Below are 14,558 nucleotides of genomic sequence, written 5' to 3'. Positions count from 1 at the left end.
ATTAATAAATGGTTCACACAAAGACAAGAATTCACAGCAATACCAATGTCTATTTTGAGGGCATGACAAAGAAATCTAGATCTTCCAGGATCAGGCTAGAACTTTGCATAAGCTTGTCAGTTATCAAACCTGCGACTAATTAAAGAACATCATATGAAAATAACCAAACACATATATACTCGAACTGCTTCTTCCTCCTCTCAACAACAGCCTGAGGTTCATTTAGACTTTATGCAAATTGTTCCATAATAATGAATAATATCAAAAAATATCAACAAGCTTAGGTCAGACAGTCTGTTAAACTCCATACATGCAAAATCTCAGTCTTCAACACCACAATTATAATTATATCAATGTGAAAATCTAAACTAATGAATAGTTACTTCCCTACTAAATGCTAAGAAATTCTGGATAAAGCCAAAAAAATTTTTTAGCTGAATTACTAAAACAGCTACAAAAAATGTAAAGGCCTTAGACATCAGAAACTAAAAAAGTTAACAACTACACAGTTAACCCTTCAGTGGCCAGGGTTGGCATGAGTGGTTGCAGGAGTGTATAGAACCTAAGAGATCTCTAAGTGTCTTCTCATCCACACAAAGAGATTTGGCTTGCATAAATCAGGAGTGGAAACTAGATAAGATCTGCATACTATCTTAGGAAGACAGCAATAATCCTTCCTATTTTGGATCCTGGGTGTTTACAATTTTTTCTCATGAGAATTCAAATCCCAAAACTTACATAATCTGAGTTTTAGAATTCAATGTACAGTGCCCATGAGATAAGAAATTATGCTGACATCACTGAAGTATATGACAGAAGACAATGAAAGATTGGTCTGAACCAATGTCATGTGAAATTCCTATAAGGAAGATAATGACATATAAGATGTTCCCAATTAAAAACAACAAACTGTACTAGGAAATAATAAAGAGATAGAATATGACTAGTAGAGTGAGTGAAAAAGACAAATAATCTGATTTAGAAATATTTAAATTACTAAAGCATAAACAAATGAAAATCAAAGAATAATAACCAGTGGGAGGGGGAGGGTGATTATGGTCAATGTACTTTGTATGTGTGTATAAAAATTGAACAGTGAAACCTGTTAAAATTGTTCTGAAAAGGGGGTAGGGGAGATGAGGGAGAATGATGGAGACAGTGGCTCTAATTAAGATACATTGGAAGCACATGTGTAGATATCATAATGAATCCCCCATGTACATGCTAATAAACAATATGAAGAAAGAAACCACAAAACTATAGGAAATCTAAGAAAAATAGGTTTCTGGAAATGAAATAAATACTCATTGACATTTAAAATTTTAATTGATTGAAAAAAATTTAATATAGTTAAGGGGAGAATCAACTAACAAAGATGGAGTTGAGGAAAAAACTCAAAACGTAGTACTGATTGGTAAAGTGATGGAAATATAAGAGAAGTTAAAAGAGATGTTGAAAAAAAGGAGAAAGTCCAACATGTGTCTATTAGTAGTACTAGGAAAAGAGAATGAGGAAGTTTACTATTCAAAGAGTTAATCACTGTGAAACTTCCCCAATTAATAAAGTACATGTCATCTCAGATTTCATGAGCACCACAAGTGTAAGTAAAATCAATAAAATATCTATGGCTACACTCATCATAAAGAAAGAGCAGAAGAAGAAAGACAGTGGAAATAAAATCTTTAAAGGAATCAGAAGACAAAAAAAAAGCCATATTAGTCAGCAAAGGAATAAAGTTATAACAGAGTTTTCTACAGCAAAATAGAAGAACAGACAGGATATTGAGGTATACAGAAAGATCACACATGCACCTTAAGTAGCCAGTAAGTTTCAGAGCCAGAGAAAAGACATCTCACTCCAAAAGCCACATTCTTTAACACTATATTACTTCTTATATCATAGCATCCTGGAAAGTTGTCTTTGACTTATCTTTATAAAAAAGGAAAAAGAAAAAATATCTTCCAAGAACGGAAATTTCAAGTGCCTTTTATCAAATCTGAACTCGATCTAAGTAATGTTAAGGATAGTTTGTAAAATTTAAAAGTAAGATCAGGAAGGTAGCGCATAGGTAGTTGTACAGATTGTAGATTTCCACGTTGGGTACAATTAAACTGTGTTTCGACATGTCTTAAAGGTGAAACTGTCTTGACAATGTCATCCAAAATGGAAGAAGATAGGTGAGGTTTAATGGGTAAAACTATTTCCAGTTTTTAATTATACATGCCATATGTAGTAAATGGAAAAATCTTAATAAAAGGATTTCAATTTTCAACATCATCTGTAAAGCATATGATCTTGAATACAAATGAGCTAGGTGACAGCTCTTTAATTTAGTGAATGTTATACATGAATTTGAAATCTCGGTAATAGAAGTAATTATCTTCAAAATGGGACATATTTTCTTTATCAGCTTGTTAACTGTGTGTGAAAATAATTTCCAAAGTGAGGGACCAATGAGGATATAAGTTGAACTAAATTCTTGATCTCTCACAGTGAATACTCTGAAGGACAATATAGGTTTACATAAATTATCTCAAAGCTCAAAAAGGGTGAAAGGCAGTAAATGTTTAAAATATCTCGACATTTATGTACCAACTAGAAAATGTTTCAGAATTCTCTGGTACAAAAGTCAAAAATACTTTGTTTATCAAGCAGAGTTTATTAGCAGTAACTATTAAATTAGTGACAAAAGAATGGTCAAAGGAGTCAAATAGATTCAATAGTCTAATAAACTTAAATTGTTTTTATATACTGCTGCAAGTGCACCTGCTAATAAACAAGAGGGCTCCTGAGAAGGGAGTGGTGTAGAGGGAGCTTAAAAGACTGCATTTAAATCCTTAAAACTAAAAAGCTTCTGTTCATCAAAAGAAATGGTCTCTAAACTGAAGAGAACACCCACAGAGTGGGAGAAAATATTTGCCAATTATACATCAGACAAAGGACTGATAACCAGAATATACAGGGAACTTAAAAAACTAAATTCTCCCAAAACTAATGAACCAATAAAGAAATGGGCATGTGAACTAAACAGAACTTTCTCAAAAGAAGAAATTCAAATGGCCAGAAAACACATGAAAAAATGCTCACCATCTTTAGCAATAAAGGAAATGCAAATTAAAACCACACTAAGATTCCACCTCACCCCTGTTAGAATAGCCATCATCAGCAACACCACCAACAACAGGTGTTGGCGAGGATGCAGGGAAAAAGGAACCCTCATACACTGTTGGTGGGAATGTAGACTGGTACAACCACTCTGGAAAAAAATTTGGAGGCTACTTAAAAAGCTGGACATCAATCTACCATTTGATCCAGCAATACCACTCTTGGGGATATACCCAAAAGACTGTTACTCCAGAGGCACCTGCACATCCATGTTTATTGCGGCACTATTCACAATAGCCAAGTTATGGAAACAGCCAAGATGCCCCAGCACAGAAGAATGGATTAAGAAAATGTGGTATCTATACACAATGGAATTCTATGCAGCCATGAAGAAGAACGAAATGTTATCATTCGCTGGTAAATGGATGGAACTGGAGAACATCATTCTGAGTGAGGTTAGCCTGGCCCAAAAGACCAAAAATCGTATGTTCTCCCTCATATGTGGACATTAGATCAAGGGCAAACACAACAAGGGGATTGGACTATGAGCACATGATAAAAGCGAGAGCACACAAGGGAGGGGTGAGGATAGGTAAGACACCTAAAAAACTAGCTAGCATTTGTTGCCCTTAATGCAGAGAAACTAAAGCAGATACCTTAAAGCAACTGAGGCCAATAGGAAAAGGGGAACAGGTACTAGAGAAAAGGTTAGATCAAAAAGAATTAACCTAGAAGGTAACACCCATGCACAGGAAATCAATGTGAGTCAATGCCCTGTATAGCTATCCTTATCTCAACCAGCAAAACCCCTTGTTCCTTCCTATTATTGCTTATACTCTCTCTACAACAAAATTAGAGATAAGGGCAAAATAGTTTCTGCTGGGTATTGGGGGGGGGAGCGGGAGGGGGTGGAGTGGGTGGTAAGGGAGGGGGTGGGGGCAGGGGGGAGAAATGAACCAAGCCTTGTATGCACATATGAATAATAAAAGAAAAATGAAAAAAAAAGAAGAAAATGAATAAATAAATTACTCAGAATCGATTCTGAGTTCTGTTTAAAAAAATAAATAAATAAATAAATAAATCCTTCCTATCATATCACATTGAGGAAGTTACTTGAACCTCTGTTCTTTCCCATGGAAAAAGGAGATAATAGTACTTTGGGGCCTACAGTGAAGATTATACAGTTTGTAACAGACATTCTACAACTGGAGGCATCTTTATCTTCAATTAAATTGTGCCACAATTTAAACTTGCCATGCTATCACATGAAGCTGATATGAGGAGCAGTCTAGGAACTCTTTGGTTCTGACCCTATCATGAAAAGAAGACACTCTTACATACCTGACTTATGTATGTTACCTAGTTCCCTAAAGAATCAACCTCAGGAATGAGGCTATATTGATCCATAACTCCCTGCTCACAGCCCTACAGTTACTGGAGGTCTACTATAAAAAAAGACCCAGACAGTCACACTGGAGAAACTGTGTTGTACTCATGTACCCGTTGTGGTCATGACAGTTCACCATGTCATTAAATAAATAGTGATCCGGTGACTAAAGTCACAGAAAAAATTTAAGTAAATGAAATGAGAATGGATTGGGATAAGAAGATGATCTATTCTACTCTATCCCATGATTTGGGCTAATGGCAAGGTTGAGGCTTTGGCATTTATCATGCTGCTAAGAAGGAGTTCCTCAATCTTTGGCAAAATGGCTTTACCAAAATGAACCTAGACACCTTTTCCAACCATCTCTTACCTGGATGCAGACATCTGCTACTTGCCTTCTCCCCTGGTGCCAAACAAAACTTACTTGCTGTCACATATCTCTAGTTTCCAAGAGCTTCCATTCATTCAACATGAAGTTACTGAGCACTTGCCACTCTCTAACAATTGGTTCTATATATTGAGTGCTCACTGTGAATTCAGCACAGTACTAAGTGCTTTTATAAATGTCTTAAGTTCTTCAAGATTCCCAGCAACTCTGTGTGCATATTTTCCATTTCACAGTGAAGGAACTGAGACACAGTGTTATTAAACAACTTGACCAAGATTCAATTTGAAGCCCAATCTAATTCCTTCATGCTGACCACTATTCTAAGTATAGAAGAAGAAGAAGAAGAAAAGGAATAAGGCACATTCTCAGTCTTGACAGAGCTTTGAATCTAGCAAAGAGGACAAGCATGTATTCAACTCAACAAAATTAGTTGACAAGTGAAGGTCCACACAAATTACTCCTTTTCAAAAATTAAACATTTCTACCTCAACATTATAAAGGCTATATATGACAAACTATAACCAACATCATACTTAATAGAGAAAAACTGAAGCCATTTCCCCTAAAATCAGGGGGAAAACATGGGTGCCCACTCTCCCCACTCCTGTTCAACATAGTCCTTGAATTCCTAGCCAGAGCAATAAGGCAAGAAGAAGGAATAAAAGGAACACAAATAGGTAAAGAAACTGTCAAAATACCCTTATTTGCAGATGACATGATCCTATATCTCAGAGACCAAAAAAACTCTGCTGCAAATCTCCTAGTATATGACAGAAGACAATGAAAGATTGGTCTGAACTTGGGGTCCAGCCCGTCCCTAGCAGGAGTGACCAGTCAGGGGAGCCAGGTGTTTGATGTCCTTTGTTCAAAAAGTATCTCCAGAGACTCTCAGCAATTCTGAGTTCCAAAGTCAATGAGACCTGAACAGTAAGTGTAGATATAGCTGAAGAACAGGATCTTTTTATAAGTTACTATACCTAACATAAGTTGATGAGTATCCTGAGTAAATTAACCAATTGTAACTTTTTCCAATAACCATGGAAAAGTCAGCTTTTGAAACCTGATGGTTTGCATTGTGAAACACAAGAAGGCAATGGAAGTCCCAAGGCAGAATTTCTAAATTCCCTTTGCTCTGGATATCTTTTTCATCACCATGACCTAGGTCTAGGGAAAGGATGGCAAATGCATGATAAGTGAGGCCACCTTACCTTCTGGAGCCTACACAGACATTACAGACTCCTATAACCTGCTTCCAAGGAGCCCTAACATTGAAAAATATTCCAGGAAGCAGAGTCAACAAATTTGGCTTGAGACATAAGAAAAACATCAATTTCCTATCCCTAAGGATTGTTGAGAAGGGAGAACAAGAAGCTGCTATGAGTCCCTCACAACTTCCCATAGTGATGTGCTCAGCCCTGAACCAAAATCTCCCCAGAAACTCCCCTTAACTCTGACCTTTCCTGAGCTCCATCATGGCTTGCCCATTTGGAAACTTAATGTATCCAATAGCACCAGCTGGCTAATTAGATAGAAGAGTCTGTTTCTTTAGCATTCTCCTTGAAAGTATTAATGAAAGTGTTCCATTTGGGGTTCTTTCCTTTTCCTAAAAGCACAACATTTAACAATTCCCTCATGGTAGAAAGACACTGCATAATTCAAGATGGTTATTTGCAAGGCAAAGTCGCTGTCTCATTTTATAGATGGAGAAATTTGCTTAGAGATGTTAGGTGACTTGCTATGTTACACAGCTAAAAGACCAAGCAGGCCCAAGTCTTCTGAATTTCAATTCAGAACATTTTCCACTCTTACCAATGAGCCTACCTGTGTAACTAAGGAGGCTCCAACCCAGAACAATTGATATCATTGGTGGCAGTTTATTTGGAAAACTGAACAAACTAAGCATTATAATCACATTTGCAATAAGAAAAAAATATGTGGCTATAGATTTCAGACTTGATCTTTGGCAAGTTTTCTTGTCGCTGCAACCAAATTTACCTCACCCTTTGATGACTAAAGAGCCCCAGCAAACAGGAACAAGTATGGGAAGAAATAAAAAAGGGAACGTCAAAGGAAGATGAAAGAATAGCAAAAATAATATTTTTATTGAGGATCTACTTCTTCCTGTGATAAAAGTGGTGCCTTGGAAGCCAAGAACTCCTATAAACATAAATGAGGCCAAATAGTAAGTTCTAAGGAATGAAGATCTAATGGCAGAATGCCTGAGTTTTATCTCTGTACCTACCCTAACGCAGCTTCCCCGTCTGTAAAGAAAAGATAGTAATTGTACTATCTCATAGGATTTTCTGGTACATATAAAGTACATGTGTGTGTAAAGCATATATGTCATTTTTACTAGAAAGAACTCATATAATGAGAACTCTTGTTTTTTATGCCTTGTCTTTGTCTGACCTTATAAAAATCACTTAACTACATGGAGCTCCATTAAACAAAGACAGTAACAACAGCAGTGAAATAAGTAATTTCACAAAGTCCTTCAAAGAACCAGTTGGGATGAAATAGAAGAGTGTTTTGCAAACAGTAAATCAACATTCTTTGGTCACAGTTTTTTTCATATTCTAAGTATATCGAAATATGAATTGAGCAACAGAAGATTTCAGCATTAGTGTCATGCTGAAATTAACCTCAGCTCTTAGCTGGATGAACTGTGTATTTGTTTATGTAAGAATATAAAGAGTGTTAATGTTTATCATTTATTATACCTTTATTTCTTCACTCACGAATGCCTATAAGTGGTAGGCACTTGATTTACAATGGGGATAATACAGTGGACAAGATGTGCTGAGAGCTTGCCTGTTGCATACTTGTGTAAATAGTTGGAAGCTCTCTGCAAGAAGCTAGGATGCACTGCTAAGGGATTCAAGATCATTTGGGAGGGCCGGAAAGGAGCTCTATGGAAATAACATTTCAGTGGAAAGATGAAATATCAAGAAGCATTAAAGAGGCACAGGGGAGTCCTAGCAGTAGGAAGAAGTGTAACAAAGGCCTTAACAGAAGAACAAATGGGACACATTCAAGAAATCAAAGGAAATCGGTGTGAATAGGATTTAGAAGGCAAAGAGGGGAAGCCTGGAGTTAAAGCTGGAGAGATAGGCAAGGATTAAACCTAACAGGCCAGATCAGTCATTTGGATCTTTATTCTAAAAACATCCACTATTTTAAAATACAAATTAGCATTTTAGAATGATCATTGTTCAACAAAATGGGAAAAATGGAATAGAGGGTCACATGTGCATCAAAAAAGCAGTACAAAAGTGGTCTGCTGTTCTGGGCCACATGGGTTATAAGGTGAGTATAGTGCTAAGTGAGTATGATGCCAATGAGGATAGAGACAAGAGAGATTGAAAAAAATCTTAGGAGGAAACAGATGCAGAACATGGTGCTAGTGGTGCTATGAGGTAGGAGGGAGAGTTGCAAAGGCTGTCTCCTGCTTCTGTTTGGAGCAACTGAGGAGAGAGTGGTGTTAGCCTTTAACATTTGAGAACATATACACTAGACAATGTTTAGTGACCGTGAGATCAAGCAAGCTGCAGATAGGCAGATCCAGAACATAGAGAACCTTGAAGCAAGGTGGAGCTGCACTTGGTTTATGCTAATGTGGACTGAACTCAGGGAAATGTTCTCCCTGATGGGGGAGGGAAAAGAAATGACAAACAGAAAATGGGTTTGTCTCCCTCTCAGAATCAGGCATAGCTAAGACAAGATGATTCCCCTAGTTCTCACCTTTTCTCCATTCAGACACCTTCACTGCTCTAATGCACTGCCCTTCTCCCACTTGCATTCATAGTGACAAATGGATGCTTAGGGACCTTTCAGATTCTTTTTATTGGCAGAAACCAGAATTCTCCATTGGGACAAAAAGGATTGATATTTGACAGACACAGGAAAATCAAGAATCAGAGTAGTGAAGCTTTCTAATTTGCTATGGAATTAGTGGCTTTTTCTTATAATCAAAGGTGGCTGACCTTACAATTGCTCAGAATCTGCCTCATTGGGAAAGCCTGTGACCACTGCGCCATTCCAGGCCTTTGCTGCCCAGACAGGGCTATGTTAACTGCTATGTTTCTCCTTGCTTCTCTGCCAGCTCTTCTCATTCATCTGTGAGCCAAAAGCTAATGACCCTTGTGGATCAGCTAGGTTGCCCACAGAAAGCTTAGGACAAAGGAATTGTGGTAAAACTCCTAGTCCATAGCACTAACTAAATTCTCATGTGTAACATCAGGATTTTTTTTTTTCACTGCCTTTTTGTTTATAGCCAAATTATTGAATTTCCTTTACTTTTGGTTAATGAAGTATCATTAACCAAGAAATGGTATTACTCTTAAGATTCCTCACAGGAGTACTGTGAAGCTTAAAGTGACTACACGTTCGTTGTTGTGGTTTATATATTGTTATAGATGAAGTGTCCACCAAAACAACTCATGTGTTGAAGGCTTGGTTCCCAATACAATGTCCAGAGGTGGAGTTTTAGGGATTTGATTAGATCATAAGACTTCTGAGGACCAATGAATAAATCAACTGATGAATTCATAATTTGAAGGTATTATTGGTAATTAGTGGAAACTAGAAGGTAGGGAAACTAGTTAGAGAAAGTAGGTCACTGTGGGTGTTCCCTTGAAGGGTTTACCTTGTCCTAGTCCTTCATCTCTCGCTTTTTGCCTCCTGGCTGCTGGCTGCCATGAAGTCAGTAACTTTGCTCAACCATATCCTCTACACCATGATGTTCTGCCTCACCATGACCCAAAAGCAACAAAGCCAAGTAACCATTGTCTGAAATCTCTGAAACTGTGGAGCAAAATAAATCTTTCCTCTCCTAAGTTGTTTTTCTCAGGTATTTTGTCACAGATGAAAAGTCACTAACAGTCATCACAAGCAATAAATGCATAAAAAAGGAGATGCTTTCTTCTCTTTCTGTTCTAGAACACACTAAGGGGAGGTAGTACAGAGCTTCATGATTGTGAAGCAGATGTCCTACTATAGCCTCTGATCAGAAGATTCCCTAATTCTTTGTCCCACAAGGAAGCATACAGGCAGGACAAATGGATATAGTAAGGCAAATAATAGAATTTATTAACGGTTAGGGAAAAATGTTACAAACAGCCATGATGGGCCAGGTATGAGGCGGAAGAAGAAAATAAAAAGAAGACTCTTCCTGTTTCCAGGTGCTTTTGAAATCTATGCTAACCTATGGGAGGGGGAAACCTGGCTGATTTGGTAATTGATACTCTAGTAACTGATGAGTGAGTGAGGAGAGGCATGGTGGTCCTTGGTCAGGGTAGTGGTAGTTTGCCTTGTCCCTGGGCTAGATCATGAATAATCTGCACATATTTGCAATTGAAAAGAAGGCTTAGAGAAAGAGAAAGACGTTGAATCTGAAATACAATATTAAGTCACATATGTTTTAAAAGTCCTGAATTTTCCCTGTGTTAGGCTGCCTCACTACTACTTTGGCCATGCTTCCAGCCTTTTCTGCTCTGGTTATTTTGGAGATAGGGTCTCACTTAAGCCCAGGTTGTCCTAGACCTATTTTAGGCTTCCCAACATCACTTGGATGACAAGTGCATACCACCATGTCCAACTTTTTTAGCATTGAGATGGATTCTTACAAGTTTTTTTGCCAGGATTTGCCTGGAGCTATGATCCTCCTGATCTCAGCCTCCCACATAGCTTGGGATTACAGTCACATACCACCACACCGAGCTATTGATTGATATGGGGTTTGGAGCTGGCACCAAACAGTGATCCTCTCGATCTCAGCCTCTCAAGTAGGTAGGATTACAGATGTGAGTCACTGGTGCCCTGTTCATTCTAGAATATTTTTTAATGTCCATGATCCATTTGTCATACCCTGTTTTCTGTGGCTATGTACAGACTGCATACCACAGATGATAATCATATGGTCTGGAGGCTGGAAAGCCCAAGAGCATTACACCAGCCTCTGTGCAGTGTCTGGTGAGCATTGTGCAGTGTCTTGCTGCATCATCACATGGTGAAGGGTATCACACGGCAAGCCCACAGAGCATGCTAGCTCTGGTATTTCTCTCTCTTCTTATAAAGTCACTAATGCCTCATGGGGCAGGGGGTGCACCCTCATTGTCTCATCTAATTCTAATTGCCTCCCAAAATCTCTACTTCCAAGTTCCAGTAACATGGATTTGGAAATTAAGATTTCAATAATCAACTTCTGGGGAACACATTAAAATCATAAGACCATTTGAATCACCTAACAGGCTTTTTTTAATGATAAATCCCCTTTTCTCTCATTAAAAGAGGTAGGAAAGCCTAATCCAAATGCTTTAACAGATAGGCATCACATCTGAGTATTTACTCCTGGAGAGAAAATTTAAAACTCCTACTGTGAAACTCTCTATGCCTGTAAATATCCAGCAAGTCATGACAGCCATCTTTTCCCTCATTTTCTTAGATCCCAAAGGAAAATCCAGTGGAAACCAATACTAAATTAGGGAACAGATAAAACTGTGTGGGGAAAAATTTGAGTATGAAGAGAGGAATGGAGATTCCCCATGGGAGGGCATAAATGATGCCTCTCTGAATTTAATGTGTGATGTCCAGAGGGACCTAAATGAAACACAAAGACTCTGAAATAAATTGTTTGAAAGGCACTTCAGAAACATGCAGGTTATGGAAAAGAATATTTTGATTAAGATTCACCAGAATGGATTCAACAAAGAAATGTCTTTAATACCTGCTGGAGCCTTTGAAGTAGTCTTTTTATTCACATGACAATGTGTGAGTGAAGGCAATACAGTCATACTTTTCAAAAACCTTCTGACATAGTTTAACTTTTGGAGATAATAGCCAAATCAAATGTCACAGGATAAAGGATAAAACAAAGTTTTATGTAGAAAACTCCTAGGACCAAAAAATTAAAGAAGAGTCCTAGGTAACTTGAAGATTCACCTAATATGGACAACTGAGGCTATTTGTGATGAGGCTGGGAGAAATATCCCATTTGAGCCCCTTTAGGAACAATTACTACTCTGGGAAGATGTATTTAATCTTACCCAAACTGTCTTAAAATACATTCCTTTGATCATAGGATATAGAGAAGAATAAAAGAAGGTACACACGGCAGTTTAAGACCAATCTTTCCTAAACTAGCAAGTGAATCCATGTGAGAAACTGCTCCAGGTCTCCATCCCAAATTTTTCACCATAGCCAGTAATTTCCAATTTCTTCCTTCCTGTAAGTCTCTAGGAAAGTCTCATTCAAAAGGCTTTTATGAAACCTTTTTATGAAGGTAATGAATAAGAGCAGCTAGATCCTGCAGAGTACCCCAGGCTTATCTATCAAGTTCCATCTAGTTCCTCTGTTTCCCTGCTTCCTCCTCTACAGAAGTCTTGTAACCAGTGGTTGAGGTGTTCCAGATGTTCCTCTATTCTTGGGCACAGTGTTTAATATTAAAATGCTGCTCCAGATGTAGTGAAAGAGTCACAAAGAGTAGGATGATAGTAAAGAGTGATTATTAGCAAAGCAAAAGTATATCTCAAGGGGTAAGGCAGGAAGTTGGTGATATGGGCAGATCAGGTAAGGATTGACTGCATGGGGGCTTGGGGTTTTATAGGGTGGAGTTACTGAATGGCATGAAACTAGGGCCCTTCCCAAATGGTTTGGTGACTGCACAGTGGCTGTCCAGGAAGTCATATGTCTGTACTTTTGAGAGGATACAGGCAGGTGTATGTGCATTTAATCTTTTTTTGCTCTTCTCAGTTTAGTTTAGTGCCAGCAGTGGAAGGTCCTATAGAAGTCATTGCATCCTCAGAGTACAAATGTGACCTTGGTATGGGGCATGCACTCCTTATGGAGGGCAGAAGGCCATTGTCATAGTCATTTTATTAGTCATTAGTCTTGGGTATGGACATATGATTCCACTCCTTAAAGGGAAATAAAATTCTGTAGCCCAAGACATTTCTTCAGTCCTGCTCATGTCTTCCTATCTTGCTATGCTAACAGTCTATCTACCCACCACTGGCCTTGACACCACTGCAAGCAACTTCTCACTCCTTGATGAGATCCAATGTCCTCTCCCACCTACTGCCATCCACAGAATAGGAGTTGACTGATACATGGTCCAGATCGCCAATCCTTTATGATTAGTCTAGAGTTAAACTCCCAAGCTGGGCAAATATGTCCTCCCAAAGGAATTTAGAAGTTCAAGTCAAAGAAAGCCAAGTAGCCTCTACTATAGCTTAAAGAATTAAATTAATAATTAATCACCAAAGGAAACCCATACTCCTCCAAAGGGAGTGAGAAGTAGCGAAAGGTAAGACAGAGAGAAGAATGAAAAGGTATATACAAATAAAAGAGACAGAGAAAGTTCCAATTAATTACAAATTTCTATTTTTTGTCCATAGCTGTCCATGAGACACCCCTATCTTTTTATATCTACACCATCTCTTTCTTCAGGTTAGCTAGAATCGTCTCCTACTTGAAGATCACTCTCCGAGACCCAAAACGCTCCCCCCCACCAACACTCCCTTCTGTCCTTATGGATGCTTTTATAATAATGTCTTTTTGGTTCCCTCTTTTCCCACTTCCTATTCCCCCGCAAAATGCTGGCTTGGCACTATCCTATAATTGATCTGGAAAGCTCTATTTTATTGTCATTAAGAGATTGTTCTGAGGGTAGAAACAACTTATTCATCTCCAAGATTCCAGGAATCCCTGAAGTAGTTATTGATGAAATGAGGTATAGAAGAACAGTTTTTGAGGTTTCCTAAGGCAAAGTATGCCTTATCTCCTAATTCTGCTATACCTGAGAGGATTTAGAAACCACATGGTTTACAGTCCAAATAGCAGCATTCAGAGGCTAAGTGATGCTTTCCATGCATCCTTTGGACTGTATGTGTTCTAGGAAATGTGGATTCCTTTTGGCCAAATACAGGTTATAGCTCTCTGGAAGCCTGTTGTCATATCATGGTGTCTAAGATGTTTCTAGTTTACCAAGGAAAAGAACTAATTATTGCAAGCTCCTAAGAAACCATGAAATGTCATGGATGTTCAGGCTATGTGACGTAAACAAATGCCTCCAAAGAAATAAAGGCCTTTAGATGGCCTAAGAGAATGTTCTTGGAATCTGAATAATTTTTTTTTTTTGCTGCTGTGTATTTAGTGTTTTTTAAAATTATTCATTTATTCACATGTGCATACATTGTTTGAGTCATTTCCCCCGCTGCCCTCCTCCCTGATCCTGTCCCCCTCTTCACCCCCCCACCCGTACTTCCAGGCAGAACTTGTTCTGCCCTTATCTCTAATTTTGTTGAAGAAAAGACATAAGCATGATAAGGAAGACAAAGCAGAATCTGAATAATTCTAACCACTAAATTGTAAAAATGCCACGTGTTCATTCCTATGTGTTGAAATATTTGAGTATCTACCATACATGTCACTAGAACATGTTACATTGATGCAATGAGCAGAATTATTAAAAAATGATGACCCAGAGAAGCAATCAAGATAAGGGATTTTGTTTCTCCAGCAGTAGTGTTTCCTTTTAAAGGAACCAAGGGTTTCTTTTCCATGGAAAGGTTACTCTAATCTCCCATAGGCATCAAAGTCTTAAGGAACTGGCTACTTTGTTTCCCCAGACAACACCTTTTAAACAGTGCACACTCAAATTCATACTGGTTGGTGGCTAAA

The sequence above is a fragment of the Castor canadensis genome, chromosome 7, assembly GCF_047511655.1.
Source record: "Castor canadensis chromosome 7, mCasCan1.hap1v2, whole genome shotgun sequence".
NCBI classification, from domain to species: Eukaryota; Metazoa; Chordata; class Mammalia; order Rodentia; family Castoridae; genus Castor; species Castor canadensis.
The sequence above is the reverse complement of the archived record's forward strand: the minus strand, read 5'-3'. Positions refer to the sequence as shown.